This window comes from Mastigoproctus giganteus, chromosome 5 (assembly GCF_048544385.1).
Source record: "Mastigoproctus giganteus isolate SK-2022 chromosome 5, ASM4854438v1, whole genome shotgun sequence".
Taxonomy (NCBI): domain Eukaryota; kingdom Metazoa; phylum Arthropoda; class Arachnida; order Uropygi; family Thelyphonidae; genus Mastigoproctus; species Mastigoproctus giganteus.
The window spans coordinates 61,160,575-61,177,601 of NC_143579.1; the positions used below are offsets into that span (position 1 = coordinate 61,160,575).

A 17,027-nucleotide genomic window follows, 5' to 3' on the forward strand; every position below is an offset into this window, starting at 1 on the left:
AACAGTCAGGGGCTTGAACCCAGTCTACTCCAGGAGCGTGTGCTATTGCACTCCTCTTCCTGACCACTCGGGAACGGAGGCCTCTTGCACTTGAAATCTGCGCATGAGTTCCAACAGGAACAGAGAAACTCCCGTGTCTACACCACTGTAAAGCGTCATTTTAAACAAGCAGGGCTTCATGATCGTGTACCAGTCCGAAGAAACGGTTGGCTTGGGCTAAGAGCCATCAACACTGGACAATTGAATTGGGTGGAAAACGTACTGTGGATGGATGAATCCAAATTTAAGATTTTTGTATGGATCCAAGCGTGGAGTTTATTTGAGACAATCAACTGAAAAAAAAATGGTGCCACATTTAAACGATGTGTGCCTACAGTCAAGCACTGTGGTGGTTCCCTCGTGGTCTGGAGTTGCTTCTGTTTTTACGATGTGGGTGGCATCTTCAGAATTGTAGGAATTTTAAGAAACGAAGGCTATAAAAACATTCTTAAACATGATGCAATATCACCTGGACTTGGAGGAAAAAAATTTATATTACAAGACAATGACCCAAAGCGCAACTCTAAGCTGTTCAGGGACTTTCTAGCAACTAAACAAGAGGGGCGAGTAATGCAAATTATGGTGTGGCCACCACAATCGCCTAACTTAGACCCAATAAAGCTTTTATGGGACCGTCTAGCCTGTCAAATCTATGAAGTTTGCCCATCTTCTCAAATTTATAGGAAACCTTGCAACTTGCTTGGAATAATGTTAGTCAAGACACTATTTTAAAAGTAATCACCAGAATGTCATGTCTGGTAAGGCAGCGATAAAATCTAGTAGAGGATATTTTTAGGAAAAATATCAGTATAGTTGTTAATATTAATCATTTTTCAATGGTTAATAGAAAAAAAATCTTAAAATACTTTGTAGTGCGTTTTTTTAAAATTAAACCTTACATCATAGCTAATTTCCAAATGATGCAGTTGATGTGGATTCAACTGGACTGTGATCGTTAAGGAGAGCAAATCTTGTTAATATAATCAAAATTTTTGTGGGAATCTACATTTGAGAATGAAGCAATATGAACCTGTTTATAGTAGGTGATATGGACAGGATTACTAGCATAAACAATAAGATTAAGGGACCTAAGATGGTTGAATATAGTTGCCATTATATGATTGATCGAGTAAAAAGTACATGTAATTTAACAAAATGGAAGGTATGTAACCATGATTAAAGAATAAGGATCTTTCGTAAGTTATTTTGATTAAGGATACTTTTATTGAAAATCCTTTTAAGGATCGATTCATAATCGAAATCCTTTGAATTAAAGATTTTGTTTCAGCTATACGGCTGTTCCATTCTGTTATTTATTCTTTCTATTGTTATTCTTTGCTCACACAGCTGTCCCGTGAGCAAAATATATGCGATGCTATTGATTTGTCTGGGGCGATCATTTGTTAGAGAATGCAGAAATACGCAAAGTTATATCAGATAGCCGAGCGTGAAGTTAGAATATGAAGTCGACTTCATTCAGTGCTGCGTACGTATCGAAACTCTTGCCATCCTACAATGCATCATTCCTTTTCATTAATAAGACGTTATAAACACAAATAGGAAAAAAATACAGATATCTGCATTCGCAAAAAGATTATATTCGCATATTAAAAGAATTACCGTATTTTATGGGGTATAAGACGCACCGTTTATAGTAAAACATATCCTACAAGTATTTTGCCACCTACTACAACAACGTAGTTTCAAGATCAATGAAATCTTGGAAGTTTGTAAGGAAAGCTATTCCAATTAGAGGCGAGAGCAAGTGCACGAAATCAACTGCAGTACCTCACTACACCTGGTAAATGCATTCCAAAAGATACTATTTTAATGAAGATATGCTAAATGAAACATGTTTCCTCATATAATTGCATAATATAGCTTTAAAATATGCAAATGTTTTTCGAAACATTTGAAAACGATATTTCATTTATAATGAAAAGTTACCCCCATTAGTGACACGCTATATGAAAACAAAATTAAATTTGAAATTTAAATAGTAGAGAAAAATATTATTTCAAGGTGTATTTTTACGATAATTTTTTAAAATTTAATAATCTCGTTCTGTTCTTAGTAGTGAGTCTTATATACCGAAAATTACGGTAGCTATTTTTCGGTATATAAGTTCATGTTGAATTAGAAGTTATACATTCAAAGTACTAACTGCTGCTGAACATAGCTGCCAAAAGCAGTTAGGGGAAGTAACTGTATTGCTTGACCATGGAAAAAATAGGCATACACCTAAAAACGGAAAAATTTATATAAGGCGTTCATAAATTTAAAGTCCTGAAACCTGAAATTAGAACTCTTGGCATTGTGCAATCAAATAAAGATCGCTTTATGAATATTAGTATTAATTAATAAAAGAAAATAGATGCAAAGAAGGCAAGTAGGCCTTAATTTAAAATATAAACTCAAATAGTTTAATTCACTGATCTACCCTTTCCTTAAATTTCTATAAGTTCTCCACTTCTAAAAGATTAGTGATAATTTATTATCACAACTAATAATCCTTTTGTTGAAGAGAGGATTTTCATATGTCCAGCTTCGACTGAACTTAGATATCTACCAAACATTTAGGATTTGAAAGAAAAAAATTTAACCAGTTACTTATCAGCACACCGTATTTATATACCGTATTTACTCATGTACTCATGGTCCTTTTTATACAAATTTAGAAAGCAAAAATTAGGGTGCTACAATTATTCGAGAAATTTTCAAAATGCATAAATATGATATCGTGATACCAGCACTAAATACCAGTGCGTTGCATAACGATCAAAGCATAGTCTTAAAAGTGCGCCATTTTCCATGATGTGTAAACTGAAAATTAATTATTAAAATTGCGATACAACTTATGTGGGAGAATAAAAATATAACCTCACGGTTCGACCCTTATACGGTGTTATTTCTATGATCCGAAAATCACAATAATTATTTCTTTATATTACATAAACCGAAACTGTAAATTAATTATACATTCCTATCTTCCACTGTGTAATATTGATATAAAGATGTAGATATGTACGCGATAAAAAAAGCTTTAATTCACTCAAAGTACAATTGTAATTATCGACAATAATCATTAAAAATGTCACTAGACTAGCATCTGAATAATTAGCCACCTCCCACCAAAAACCATGTTTGTCCCCCCTTCTGGATAAATTAAATTAAATTCCAAGTGAAATGAATGAACTGAAGGGATTATTATTCCTCCCTACTGTTTATCACATGTTTTATTTTAATAACAAAGATTTTGGACCATCACTGTAACACATTAGCCAGATGCTTTATTCTCTAAAACTGTATTGCTAAATATTATCTATTACGCAATTTTACATTAAAACAATAGAACAACACATTATGAAATATAACACTAATTAACAACACCTCATAAAACACCACGCACAAACCACTAACAATGTTACAGAAAACACTACTTTAACAATACTATAGAACTACTTTATTTAACAATACCTCATAAAACACTACGCGCAATATACAAGCAATATTACACTACTTTATTTAACAATACTATAAAAAAAAATAACGCACAAAACATAATGCACAAAACATATTTTTAAACTTTATTTAAAAATACCTCATAAAACCCTAATAATGGTACAGAAAAGACTACTTCATTTAACAGTACTATAGAAAACACTACTTCATTTAACAATACTATAGAAAACACTACTTCATTTAACAATATCTCACAACACACTAATAATGCTACAGAAAATGCTACTTTATTTAACAATACCTCATAAATCCCTAATAATGCTATAGAAAAGACTACTTTATTTATCAGTACTATAGAAAACACTATTAAACACAATACTTTAATACCTCATAACATACTAATAATGCTACAGAAAACATTACTTTATTTAACAATTATAGAAAACACTAAACACAATACTTTAATACCTCATAACATACTAATAATGCTACAGAAAACATTACTTTATTTAACAATTATAGAAAACACTAAACACAATACCTGAATAACATACTAATAATGCTACAGAAAACACTACTTTATTTAACAATACTATAGAAAACACTAAACAACGTACCTCATAACATACTAATAATGCTACAGAAAACACTACTTTATTTAACAATACTACAGAAAACACTACTTTATGTAACAATACCTGGTAAAACACTACGCACAAAATACTAACAATGCTACAGAAAATAGTGTTTTATTCAACAATACTATAGAAAACACTACTTTATTTAACAATGCTGCAATTTTCCAAAACACTACTGCTCGTCTTTATTTAACAAAATCGTACATTACCATAATATGCAGCGCGTGTTTTCCACCGACTAAGCGAAGCCGATGCCGCCGTACACCTCTCCGGTGCCGTCGGTCGGTCGTGTCCCCTTCGAGCAGCGTGTACGGGCATAACGAGATCGTAGATTAGCTACACTAACTTTTCCCTCCACCTACGTGCTCTCATAACGGATTCCGGAAGATCAATACGCTCTTCGGCTTCCTACCCCGCTGCTCCGAGGCCTCGAAATTTATCATTGCCTCCCTCATGTAAACGGTGTGTCCCTGCATTAGTTCCATACACACAACCAACAATCAATAGGTTTACGATTTGCCCAACAACTAAAATGATAGAGCCCTCTATCGGACATTTTACGTTTTTTTTAGCGCCAACGTACGTTTCGTTTTGTTTTTTATGTATCTTATTATCAGGTTATGAACAACAGAAGACGTTTACAAGCCTGTACAGAGATGTACAACATCGGCTGCTTGCATCGAGCTATCAAATTGATATTGGCAGCGTTCTGAGGGGTTTCGACGGATTGCACCTCGACTTCTTCTTCATCATAGCACGTGCAGAGGAGGCAGCCGATCTGTACCATACCTCATATCACCTGACAGGACGAAAGAAGAATCCAACCCATACTCTGATCATCGACAAATTAAGTCTAATCATTCGGCTCAAGAAATGAAGATCACGTGAGAAAGTCAGAACTCTTTTTGTGGTGTATTATTGCTTCTACAATATTTCTTCTCTTTTTTTTATCTATTGTTTCGTCCATAAACATGAACTCCGGTAGAGGTCACTGTACAGAAGTTGTAATTTTTGGAGAAAGGCGCTTTATTTGTCTCAGTAAGGACCACCAATCAGTGAAGCGGGTATAATAACCCACACTCATCATTCTTGTAACTCTTCTCAGATAAAATCCAATTTCACAAAAGAACAGAGAAAAAAAGCAAAGAAATTCCAAAATACAAACTTATCTTCACAGAGCTTCGGAAATGAAGGTTAGCAATGGAGAAAAAGTAAAAGAAGGAATAAAAGGTGTAGCTATGTGAGAGAGAAAGAGAGAGGACCCCGAGGCACAGTTTCAAGTGATTTGTGAGAAGCTGAATCCAGTCTTACAATAATCAATACTTCTCAGACGGTATTGGAATTCTGGACAGCTTTCTGGGGATGAAGAGCGCGCGCGCGCGCACACACACATAACCCGTGACGAGGCTCTTGCAAATAATAGAAATAAATAATTCAACAGACCTGTTTGGAGCAGACTTGCACAAAACCTTAAGGGAAAACTGCTGCTTGCTTTCCCCGAAGTTACGTGGCTCAAATATTAGTAAAGCAAAGAGAGAGAAAAGTGGTAGAAGGGGGACGAGGGCAGGGGTGGGAGTGTTGGTAACAAATAACCGAGGGATGGGTGAATTTTATCTGTTTTAAGTGTCGAGGGAGTGAGAAGAGTAGCGCTAGACTTTATGGCCTATCAAGGGAAGCTTCCGCTTATTACAAATTAAATTTGTCGTCCGCGCCATCTGGTGTTGAGATTTAGAAGTATTATTGGGTTTTGGTCGAAAAACGAAATCAGTGAAAGGAAATCCAAGTCCTCTGAGATTTTTCGAAGATATTTCTACATGGGAAATGAGAATTAATTAAGTTTGAAAGAAATGGAGATGGGGGATTTTTTTGGGGGGTCTTTATCACCCTGGAGACAACTGCTTTCGATTCTAACTTGTTTTTCTTTTCTGTATTTTTTTATTTTTTGTTGGAAGTAAAACTTTGAGCGCACGCAGAGAAGAATACAAGTTTATATTTTAGGAGACAACAACACCATTTTTTATAAAAATAAATTTTATATTTTTGGATATTGACAGTTTGGTCTGTTAGAAGAAATTTCACATATACTTGAGTTTTACAAGAAACATGCAATATCCTCTAAGAAAGTTATGAACACTACGTGGAAAATTTATTAGGAACACTTCAACCTCTTTAATAAGTCATTATTCTGGGTAAAAACTTTAGGACCTTAAACTCTTTGTTAAGACTTAGACAAAATTTTATTCTTCTATCCACTGTGGGCCACCCATTAATATTTAGACCACAGTTCATGCATGCAGACAAACTGGGACTAACCAGTCCTCCTGGGATTGGCTAACTACAGCGCAGAAGGAATTGACTTTTAAGAACTCACCCAGTCTCCGAATCATAAGTGGATGACCTTACAGTTCTTCTAAAACACCTGTTATAGTTTGATTTTGCTTGACATAGAAGGTCGATAAAGCACACGTGTCAAGTTCTTGAGAATGTGCTTTCGCTTCTTAGAGCTTCTTTCGCATCATGGAAAGCTGCCAAAGACAATGAAAAGGAAATTTTCTTTGGGAAATAAACTAGTCATTGGGGACCAGTTAGGTGGTCACTCTGTTCTCCATTTGAACTAAAGATGGACATCAATCGACAACGCCTTCGAATTCTGATGAACTAACCTATTGATTAGTTCATCAGAATTAGGCGTTGTGGGATTCATGTTCACGCTCCCGAAGTTTGGCAGAAGAATTCCCAATAAGGTTGCATTAAATAAGTATATACACGCGTGATCCAAATATGTTTTGCATCCAGAAAGAGGTTCTGTTATTACGAAGTGGTAAACCAACCAGCGTGCGGATTAACGTAGCTTTTGATATTCATTTCTTTTGGTTGAAATTTCGAAACGTAGAACGAGGATGGCCGATGGAAGTAAGGCTGTTGTTAGCGATATTTATTTTCACTCGGCATACAGATGGCGTATTTGACTGACGCGCTACAAAACGTGGCCCTACGCGTATCTATATTTTTCAAAGGATCGAAAAACTATTAGCAAAGGAATGAATCGCATCAGCGGTACTATTTTTCAATATCTGTAAACAACCACCCGGGTTCTTGTGGAAAAAAATAAAAATACGTTTCAATGCGAATGTACGAGTGTGCGTGCGTGAATGTGTGTCTAGAATAGAAATCTACGTTTCAGACTGGCGCTTCTACTTTTCTTTAGAATGCGAAGAAATAGGGCACGAAGCCAAATATAATTTTGGGACGTTGACCCCCTACTGGTGAAACTGTATACTAAACATTGTCATTATTTTCTGTCCCATGTATATATTTTGTTACTACTATCATCTCGATTACATTTTGCAGAAAGTTTTCTCATCGATTTCTTGAGGAAAATGTAAAGAAAAAACAATTCTTTGTATCTTTTCCCTTCCTTTGAACATTTAGGGAAGTAGAAATAGCAAAACATAAAAACGATTTTTTCTTCTTTCTCTTTCGTGTTGCGCAGTACGTTTTGGATGCTGCTTGTATTCTACAGGAGTATGAGTAGAAGATAAACAAAACTTTTGCAATCGATTGTTCTGCTACTATTACTGGAAAGTAGACGAAGAAGAGTTCTTCGCCTCGAAGAACTCTTCTGGACAATTCTATAGCGAATAAAAAAAAAATCGGAAACTTTGAAAATTAGATATAGTTCAAACATTCTCCGATAGAGAGCGTATTTTGTGAAAAATTAGCCTTAAAGTGATGTTAGTGACAAAAGCAAACACAGAATTACATGTTTGACTACAAAACTCGGAGGAGGTTATCTACAAACTTCCAATCCACCCCCTCTTCTGCCACATCAACATTCTTAAGTGTGCTAGGAGAGCAACCGAACAGGTGCATTTTAAATTGCACCTACTATTAGTGAATGAAGGCAGGACGCGTCAGGCAAATCAATGCTCTTCAGCTATGAATGTCACGTAAAGTGTAGCAACGTCCCCCCTCCCCCTCCCCCAAGAGACCACCAATCAGCAGCGAGTCAGCCAAAATAAACAGAAGCGCATGAAACCGCGATCACTTGAACAGCATGCCTGATAGAGACCACGACAAATCACGTTTCTTGGATGGGTGAACATCTTCCTGCCCCGCTGAGCTGAAAACTTCGGGTTAACCTCGACATCGGTGTGCTACGGCGTCTCCTTGTCGTAGCGGAGACATTAGGAGGCATTACCTAAATGTGCCATGATTTACAGTGGACGCCTCGCCTACAACGGACTCCTTACTCAAGTTTCTAGCGATAAAAGCGACTTTGCTTTCGCTAATGTTTCCACACATTAAGCACCATCACTTTGGTCAGTGAACACCTTACAGGCAAAGAAACATACTTTGTCTTTAAGAGGAGCGAGGAGAACTCGTGTTTTTTTTTTTTTTTTTTTTAATTAGGCAATCTTCAATCTTGGCCATCTCACATAAATAAAATAATGAAAGAATAAATAAGATATAAGCTCATAATGATAAGTGTATATTTAGGTTAATATCACATTAATGAAGATACAGATGTCTTTGAAGAGAACGATGATTAACCACAGCCATGATTGAGTTGTCAAGTGACAGAATGGAACTGTAGTTCAGGAGGGTGTTATTCCAAGGCCGATGTGATCAATGGAGAAATCAGCAGAAGTGAGTGCATTCGTTGTCAAAATCTGCGCCCATGATCTCGGTTAATGGAACAACTTGAGACAAGTACTGAAGATAATGCTCACATCTTAAGATAAAGACCATCCACGATTCACGTTATCCAAACCTTCTACAAAGCCTGAAATCCCTGAAGTTACAAAGACTTATAACTGCTAGCCATGAGAGTTCTTTCTCTTGTGAATTCAAGCTTTTTCGCGCGTACCCAGAATTTTTTGCGAAGAAGAGAAGAATATAGGCAAGTTCTTGGACTGGGCTGATCTTCTTTGACAGTAGTCAATCTGTTAGTGGAAGTCTATTACTGTTTGAGATCAGCGCAGATGCTCGTCTGAATTCTAGTTGTGGAATCCTTCAAGAGGACAGGTCCTGGTTCTGAGATAATGCACATGAGAATTTTTTTTTCTGTTTAGGTACAGGTCCTGATTTTCTAGTCCCGTACAACACTCAAATTGGTCTGCGAACACAAAATTCTATGAAAAATATATGAGCGACACGCTCATGTACCGTTAAAGTAATAATTTGAAATCGTGAAGACAAAGCCACTTCTTTCTCATTAAGGTGGGTAACATTTTTATGTGTGGTGCTTCAGAGCCATGATTGCAATTGTTTGATTATAAAGAATGTTTTTGTAAGTGAACTTCCTTCAGACGCCAGCATACTCCCAAAATACGCTTTTGGGGAGGCAGATGCCCCGATTTCTGCATCATGAAAGATGACAACAAACATTATTATGAGAATGAAGTTATGCACAAGTTCTGGATCTCCAAGCAAATTGGTTCTTTGCAGTCCATTGTAGCCTTCAAATTTTTGTTATCATTTTGTCGACGTGATGATGAAATAAGAATTAGGGATCGAAATCAATTCCCAAATGGGTCCCCCTTGTTGTCTGGGCATTAGTGGGTACCCGTTTCAAGGAGAAAACAATCCAGGCGAATTTAGTAGGGTTCATCTGAAACCTTAAAGCAAGTAACTCCCGGAGTTCGGCAGGCTTTTAGTTGACTGTATTAGAATATCGACTTCCTCCATTTCTGGATCGATTTTGGCAAGTACCTTCAAATCATCAGCATGACAGCTGATGCTATGTCTGTTAACAGTGAAGGATGCCAGGACAGCTGTAAACAACATGCTTAAGAGTACTTCTCCTTGGGGAACGCCTGCCGGGGATTAATGGGCGAAAGGGAACATTGACTGGTATTTAGAAAGTTGTTTTCTCTGTTAAAGTAAGATACTAAGAAACCAGAGCATGTCACAACTAATCCCAAAGTATTCACCCGTCTGGTATACTAGAGATGGATGTCATCAAAGGCTGCTTGAAGATCTAGATAAGTTTAAACCATTTCGCTTCGTTCTCAAAGAAGTATGAAATGGCTGTATTCTTCGACACGATTCGAAATGGTTGATAGGCCAGCCTTGGTGTATTTGAGGTGGTAGGAAAATGGAACTTATGGTGGGAAGCAGGATTCCAGCTTAGATAAGCTAGCAGTGTAAGAAACGGGTCGAAATTGATTCACCACTGTGGTAGGTCGATACTTGAGGAGAGGCCTAATAGGTCCTCGCGGATAGCACAGTTGGAGTCTTTTTCACAACGTGGCTGAGTTAGTCGGTCTGCGGGAAGGGTGCTCTTGTTTTTATTCCCGGAAAGTTTGGTTTATCGTCCAGCAAAACAGAAAATCGACCATAGAGCGCAAGCAATTTACTGGCATAATATACACGGCACAATATGGCCTAAGTCACTGATGCGCCTAAACCACACAACAACAAAGGCCTAATGGTATAGCGATTTCAGAGGGGGGAAAAGTAATGTAGTGGCATTATACCATTGAAGATATCCAGCAGCGGAACTACAATGAAAATGCTAAGGCCCTATATAAAGAAAACCCTGGTGTCTTCTCCAAAGACCGGCTAACTCAGCCACAGAGTGATAAAGGCCATGAAAGTTGCTCGTCATTGATAGGATTCGAACCAGAGCCTTTTCCATCGCTATGAGGAAGACGGTGATGATAACCACTGCGTTACAAGGGGAGGACAGCTTTTTTTTTATAGTGATTCCAGCTAAATGCAGAGTTTGGGTTGAGTAGTTATGTGGCAAATTTGGCAAGTTACAGGATCCAATACTTGATTTGCACTTAGCTCCAAATTCGCCCAATACCTGTATACTGAGTATAGTGTAATCTATCTAAGTATATTCTCTCGCTTCACGTTAACATCCGAATGACTAGTAAAAAGCCTATATGCATTGCATTTGTGGCTTTATACGTTTGTTTCTGTTTTAATTTTTTTTCTCCAAGGCAATTAAGGCCACGAGACTTAGCTGTATTGTGTCTGTAAATGGATTGTGTTCGATAGGCTATGTGCCTATTTTCTGCACGAAAAACCGAGTTTTAGGGAGAAAAATCATGCCGCCATCATCTGAGACCGACTAACTCGGCCAAGGCGTGAAAGATCCAAATAAAATTTTATAATTAAGAGTATAACATAAGATCGTAACCACTAGATGTAATCCTAATTCTTGAGATATCCCTCTATGCTTTGATCAATTATAAATAGGGATATTTCTTACATATTCCGTGTTCCCTTATTGTACCTGTCATACCAGTAGGTGATAAGTTATACTTATAAAAAGAGTTTACTTTTTACTTCTTGATCGTCACTTCTGCCAAATTTATATAACAAATCACTCAATCGTTGTTTCATATCCCTGTTTCTTTACCATCTGCTCAAATTAACCTCTCGGTTGTCAGGGTCTCCAGTGGGTCTTAAAAATTTATGGCATCTTTTGTGGTCACCAAACCTATACTCAAGATCTAATCAATATATTTAAAAACACCTATACTGCCTGTTTCTTGGCGAAGTAAACAAACATACCGTGCACATGGGACTCAAACGAAATGAATAATTTATATCAAAATAGCACGTGTCACCATTGATTTGTTATTTCCAGGAATGTTAGGAAATTGGTTTCTGTGTGGGCAGTAATGTTAGCCGTAAGGTCATGTTCCAAATACGCAGTGCTTTGTCGAAGCCCTCACACCCATTTAATGAGACAAAGAAATCCCAAATAACTTATGAAAACAGCGGTACTTTCTCCTCCTGCGATAGATCTGATTTGGCTGAAATGTTTTGCACCAAAACTGTCGCTAGAGGGAGTTTGGAAGATTCTACCCATCAAAAAAAAGTCAAATTTCACCATTTTAATTAGAAAGATTAGTCAGAGCTAAAGGCTTTATGTGTAAATATATTATTTTCTGCAGCAATGTTTCTAATCTTCCTATTATCCTTTTGCAATAATTTTTTATATCTTAGCATTAAGAGAGAAATATCATCTAATAAATCTTTCTCAATAATTCACTGATCGTAGCGCAACTACGAGGTAAAATTAAACAAAAAATGTGTCCTAAATGTCCAATGACCAACATCCACTATCAAATCTACATGATAATAGGATTAACGAAGCGACCTCTGTCGATAATTTTTTCCCTTTTCGGATTTATCGATGAATATTCGGAAAACTTGCAGTGTGTGGCATCGCAAGGTGCATTGATTGACGGATAAGAGTAAGGGGGAGGGAGAAATGTCTGCTTTACTGCACGGAACGATATGATTAATAACCACTTTGCCTTCAACACACTTTAGCAAAAGAGGGCGCAGGTGAAATTGGCGAACATTTAATTCTGGCCAGATTAATAGAAATGCGAGAAACACCTGCAGTTCAACACGGAAGGGATTTCCGTTCAGCACTGCTAAAGCCAGTAAATTAGTCTTCACCAGTAATTACGATGGGTCTACTGAGACACCACAGGCCACGTCACTTACACTTTCCCACCTTCCATTCTAAGGAGCCTCCCTGGACGAGAGGCTGAATGTTGTCGGTACCATCCTTGGTATTGTATTCTCATCTGAATGACCTTAATCACTTCGTTCAGGAGCGAGAGAGAAATGGTATTCTCTCTCTCTTCCACCTGCACATTCTGTAGAATGATGCCAAACCAATATATAAACAATTGTTTATATATTGGTTCGGCACCATTCAACTTTCGTATTATTCCATTTCAACGTATTGTGGCTTTTCTTCAATACACCCTTTGGATATTTCGTCGAACCTGTGTGGTAGATTCTATTTTAGTTAAGCCAAGAAAGTCATTGGACTTTCTTGTCGCTGACACAATTCTTCATATTCTGCGCAATCAGAGTTCCACCTGGACGGGATGAAATTTTGTTAAAAACTCAGATTTTTTTTATATATATGTTTTGTAGGTAATAAAGTGATCAGCCAACTCTATCTCCATTCTTTTTTATAAAGCTGCCAAAGGTGACTTATGGTTATCGGATATAATCACAAATTAAGAAATTCAAGTATTGCTAATTTACAAGATTTATTTAAAACGTTCAGTCAGGACAGAAACTTTCCCTTCAACCACTAGGGCATAATGGCAATCTGAAACGAGACATTTAATTACTCATCTTCAGATTTTCTCATCCAAAGGAGTTCATAGCCCCCAAATGTTGCTGAATATCAGACGAAACTAATTTGTGACCATGCTCGTGCAAGTCCTTTTTCAAGTATATTTAAAATTATTTGGTTCGAATCTCGGCAATCTGTTAAACATTAATTACAAAGGTATTGAATTCCAATATGGATGTCTATTTCGACCTATACCTTTACGAATTACTCACTTAACGCATTTCTCTAGAGATCTCTACTTTAACGGATGTCCACATAATTTTCACTTAATGAAACCCACAAATTTCTCGTTATTCACCAGAGTGTATTTGCGTGCATACTACACACTTGAGATCACATTAGTTCCAAATCTAGGTCCATTTCTAGCCATACATAAAGATCTGCAATAGAGAAAAACTAGAGCCAGTAATTCTATCATTGCAATTTTTATATAAGCAGGGCGTCTCGTTATGTGGCATTGGCCAAATACCATCCAATTGGCCAGATAAGGCTTTTCACCATAGGACTAAGCCAAGGAAAGTAGGACAAAGCTATTCAGAATATCATTGTAGTCATCAGCATTCATGGTTGCTTGCCCAATAGTATTAGTATTAGTATTAAGGCCGTATGGTGCAAGAAAGCCTATGGCTTATGCTGCACCAGCCAAAAAAAAAAAAAAAAAAAATCCGAACAAAACAATGATAAAAACAAAAATTAAATAAATAAATAAATAAATAATAATAATTAATAAATAAATAAAAATAATAAAATGAAATTAAAAATTAAATAAAAAGGAAATTAAACCTATCATCCTATGCGCTTCCCTTACCCGAAAGTACTATCCAGATGACCTTTGAATTTCCCCAAACTGTCGGCCTCTACCACCCATGAAGGCAACTTATTCCAGTAATTTATAACTCGCTGGCTAAAATAAAACTTCCTGCAGTCCAATCTAAACATTTCCCCGCGTAACTTGAATTTATGTCCCCTAGTTCTAGCATCATTTATAATCTTGAAAATTTTGTCCTCATTCATTTTACTGATGCCTCTCAGAGCCTTAAACACCTCAATCAAATCTCCTCTAAGGTGTCTAGTTTCCAAACTCTGCAACCCACATATTCGAAGTCTTTCTTCATAAGGACGCCCTTTTGCCGATCTCACCAGGCGAGTTACCCTTCTTTGCACCCTTTCAAGAAGCTCGATGTCTTTCTTTAGGTGCGGTCTCCATACTTGAACACAGTATTCCAAGTGTGGTCTAACATAGGCCTTATATAATGGGATTATCACGTCCCTATCTCTACTTGCAAAAGTTCGATAGATCATCGATAGGACACCATGGGCCTTCCTTGCAACCTGTTTACAATGCTCAGAGAATTTCATGTCTGACCGTATCGTAACACCCAAGTCCCTTTCCTCCAGTACTGAGTTTAGTTGAACTCCACCAAGTGAATAAGTTTTTTTGGGATTACTGTTTCCCAGGTGTAATACCTTACACTTTGTTGGATTAAAGCACAGCTGCCATTTTTCTGACCATTCTTGCAGTCTATCTAGGTCTCTCTGAAGAAGCTCAGCTTGACAGTGATCATTAACTACTCTACCAATTTTAACATCATCTGCAAATTTAGACATCACGCCCTCTATCCCTTCATCAATGTCGTTTATGAAAATTAAAAACAACAGTGGTCCTAATACTGATCCTTGGGGAACCCCACTTCTTACATCAACCCAATCTGAGGAATAGCCATTTATCACAACCCTCTGCCTCCTGCCCTGAAGCCATCCTTCTATCCATCTAAGGATTTTCCCAGTGATTCCAACCTGTTCCAGCTTATAAAGCAACCGCTCATGGGGGACTGAGTCAAAAGCTTTGCTGAAATCTAAATAAACAATGTCGAAATTATTCCCTAAATCCAGCTCGTGAGTGACCCTTTCGAAATAGCGAACCAGATTTGTTAAACATCTGGTTCGCTATTTCGTGAACCAGAACAATAACCAATGGACCTATAGTGAACCACTCGAAACAGGTCAAGACCATAACGCTATCACTATTGAATTTCGCTATAAGTACAACGCAGCCTGAATGAGATTGTTTCTCGGACATTTGATATACCCGGGCGTATACAAGTGATGGAGTGCACAGTTGCTTCATCAGATTGCCTTACTCCCAATCTTTGTTACGAGTTTAGTAGAAAATTGGGTGACTACCGAATTTGACCTAAAATGATTACCTTTAGTTGGAAATTATTTAAATTTAAATGAATATCGAAACAAGAACCTCTAGAAGTTCTTGTTTCGATATTCATTTAAGAGTTGATGTTAAGTAGATGGCCACAAACTTTCAAGATTGTTGTGCCCTAATAGAAAAATGTTTTCTCGATTTCATGAAGAAAATTCGCTATTGCCATCTTCTGAGACCAAATTTAACAAATTTATGAGACGTATCGGACGAAATTTAACAAAGATACTCTAAGCAGGAAAGTCACTTTACTTTTATTATCAAAGATTCAAAGATTTGTGCAAGGGTAGTTGCACTGGTAGGACAATTGTATCACGAGAAATAGAATATCCCGTTTTGTCGATATCTGCAGGGTGATGCAGAGAGTTCATATTGAACATCTCTAAACTTTTAGGGCACACCAGAAAGGTTTCCCAATTTCTAAACCGCATTTTCATTACATTTGAATTTAATTGTGTTTGTATATATAAATTACAACACATTTCCAAGGTGTATAACTTGAAATAACATAAAAAAAATGAGTACATTCAAAAACAGTCTTACAAAATAATTGATACATTATCACAAATATTTTTTCGAAACCAGTTGAACTTGACAAAAATTATATTATTAAAATTTAAAATAAGAAGATTAATACCATTTAAATTAGCCCTCGCGGGTAATGAGTAGTTATAATCGTTGTCCTCTCACACCTGGTAGAAAAGAGCCTAAGTTCGAATCCCGTTAATAACGCAAGAGATTTTTATGGTTTTTTTCCACAACGTGGCCGGGTTAGTTGGTCTCAGAACAGAGTTGCATAGTTTGACTCGGGTTCGTCCAAAGAACAGCAAACTGACTGAAGAATAGACTCAATATATTGACTCATAGCCTTAGGTTGCTAAACCTTAATTCTATTGATGCTTAATACACACACACACACACCTGACCTAACATCGACGCCTCCGTAGCCAGGAGCAGCAGTGCGTAGCACACGCTTCTTGATTAGACCGGGGTTCGATCCCGTGACCACCAAAGACGAAGGATGCGGAAAAGTCAGGGAATGACCACCGCATATCCCCGGAGCAATATGGCCTTAACTGCTAATGCTCCTAAAACCAAATAACAACAACAACAAACCTAACTAAATTTATCATAACACTTAACTTTTCATTTCAGAGGCTTCTTTTCCTTATAGATCCACCCATTTCCAAATGCGTCCAACTTGTGCCAAAATTCTTATTTGTGGACATATGCCATTTAACATTCACCTGCAAGAAGAAGCAAAACAGAATATCTTAAATCTTAAAATATGAGGTGCCCAGCAGATACGTGTCCTACTTCCTGAACAACTTAGGTTTCGACCAGTGTTCTGTTATTCAGTTCTTGGGTGAAGAGGGCTGCCAGTCGAAGGAGACTCATCGCAAAATACAGCAGTCTATGGCAATTCGTGTTCACAAAACAACCATAATAGACTGGTATAGACGGTTTTGAGAGGGTGGACTGTCAACTGAAGAATAATTGATTTTTCAGTGAAATAATCCCACCCAATTTCAAACGAAATCGTTCC

At 37.1% G+C, this 17,027-nt stretch overlaps 1 protein-coding gene across 1 annotated transcript in view; it reads right to left on the minus strand.

Annotated features, from left to right (window-relative positions):
- LOC150085444 (heparan sulfate glucosamine 3-O-sulfotransferase 1-like) overlaps positions 1-4,434 on the minus strand; it is an 81,466-nt gene extending 77,032 nt beyond the window's left edge. Inside the window, exon 1 of the mRNA XM_090373251.1 lies at positions 4,349-4,434. The gene's annotated coding sequence lies outside the window, so the exon portion shown is untranslated. The remainder of the gene's footprint in view (positions 1-4,348) is intronic.
- Between the last annotated feature and the right edge of the window lie 12,593 nt (positions 4,435-17,027).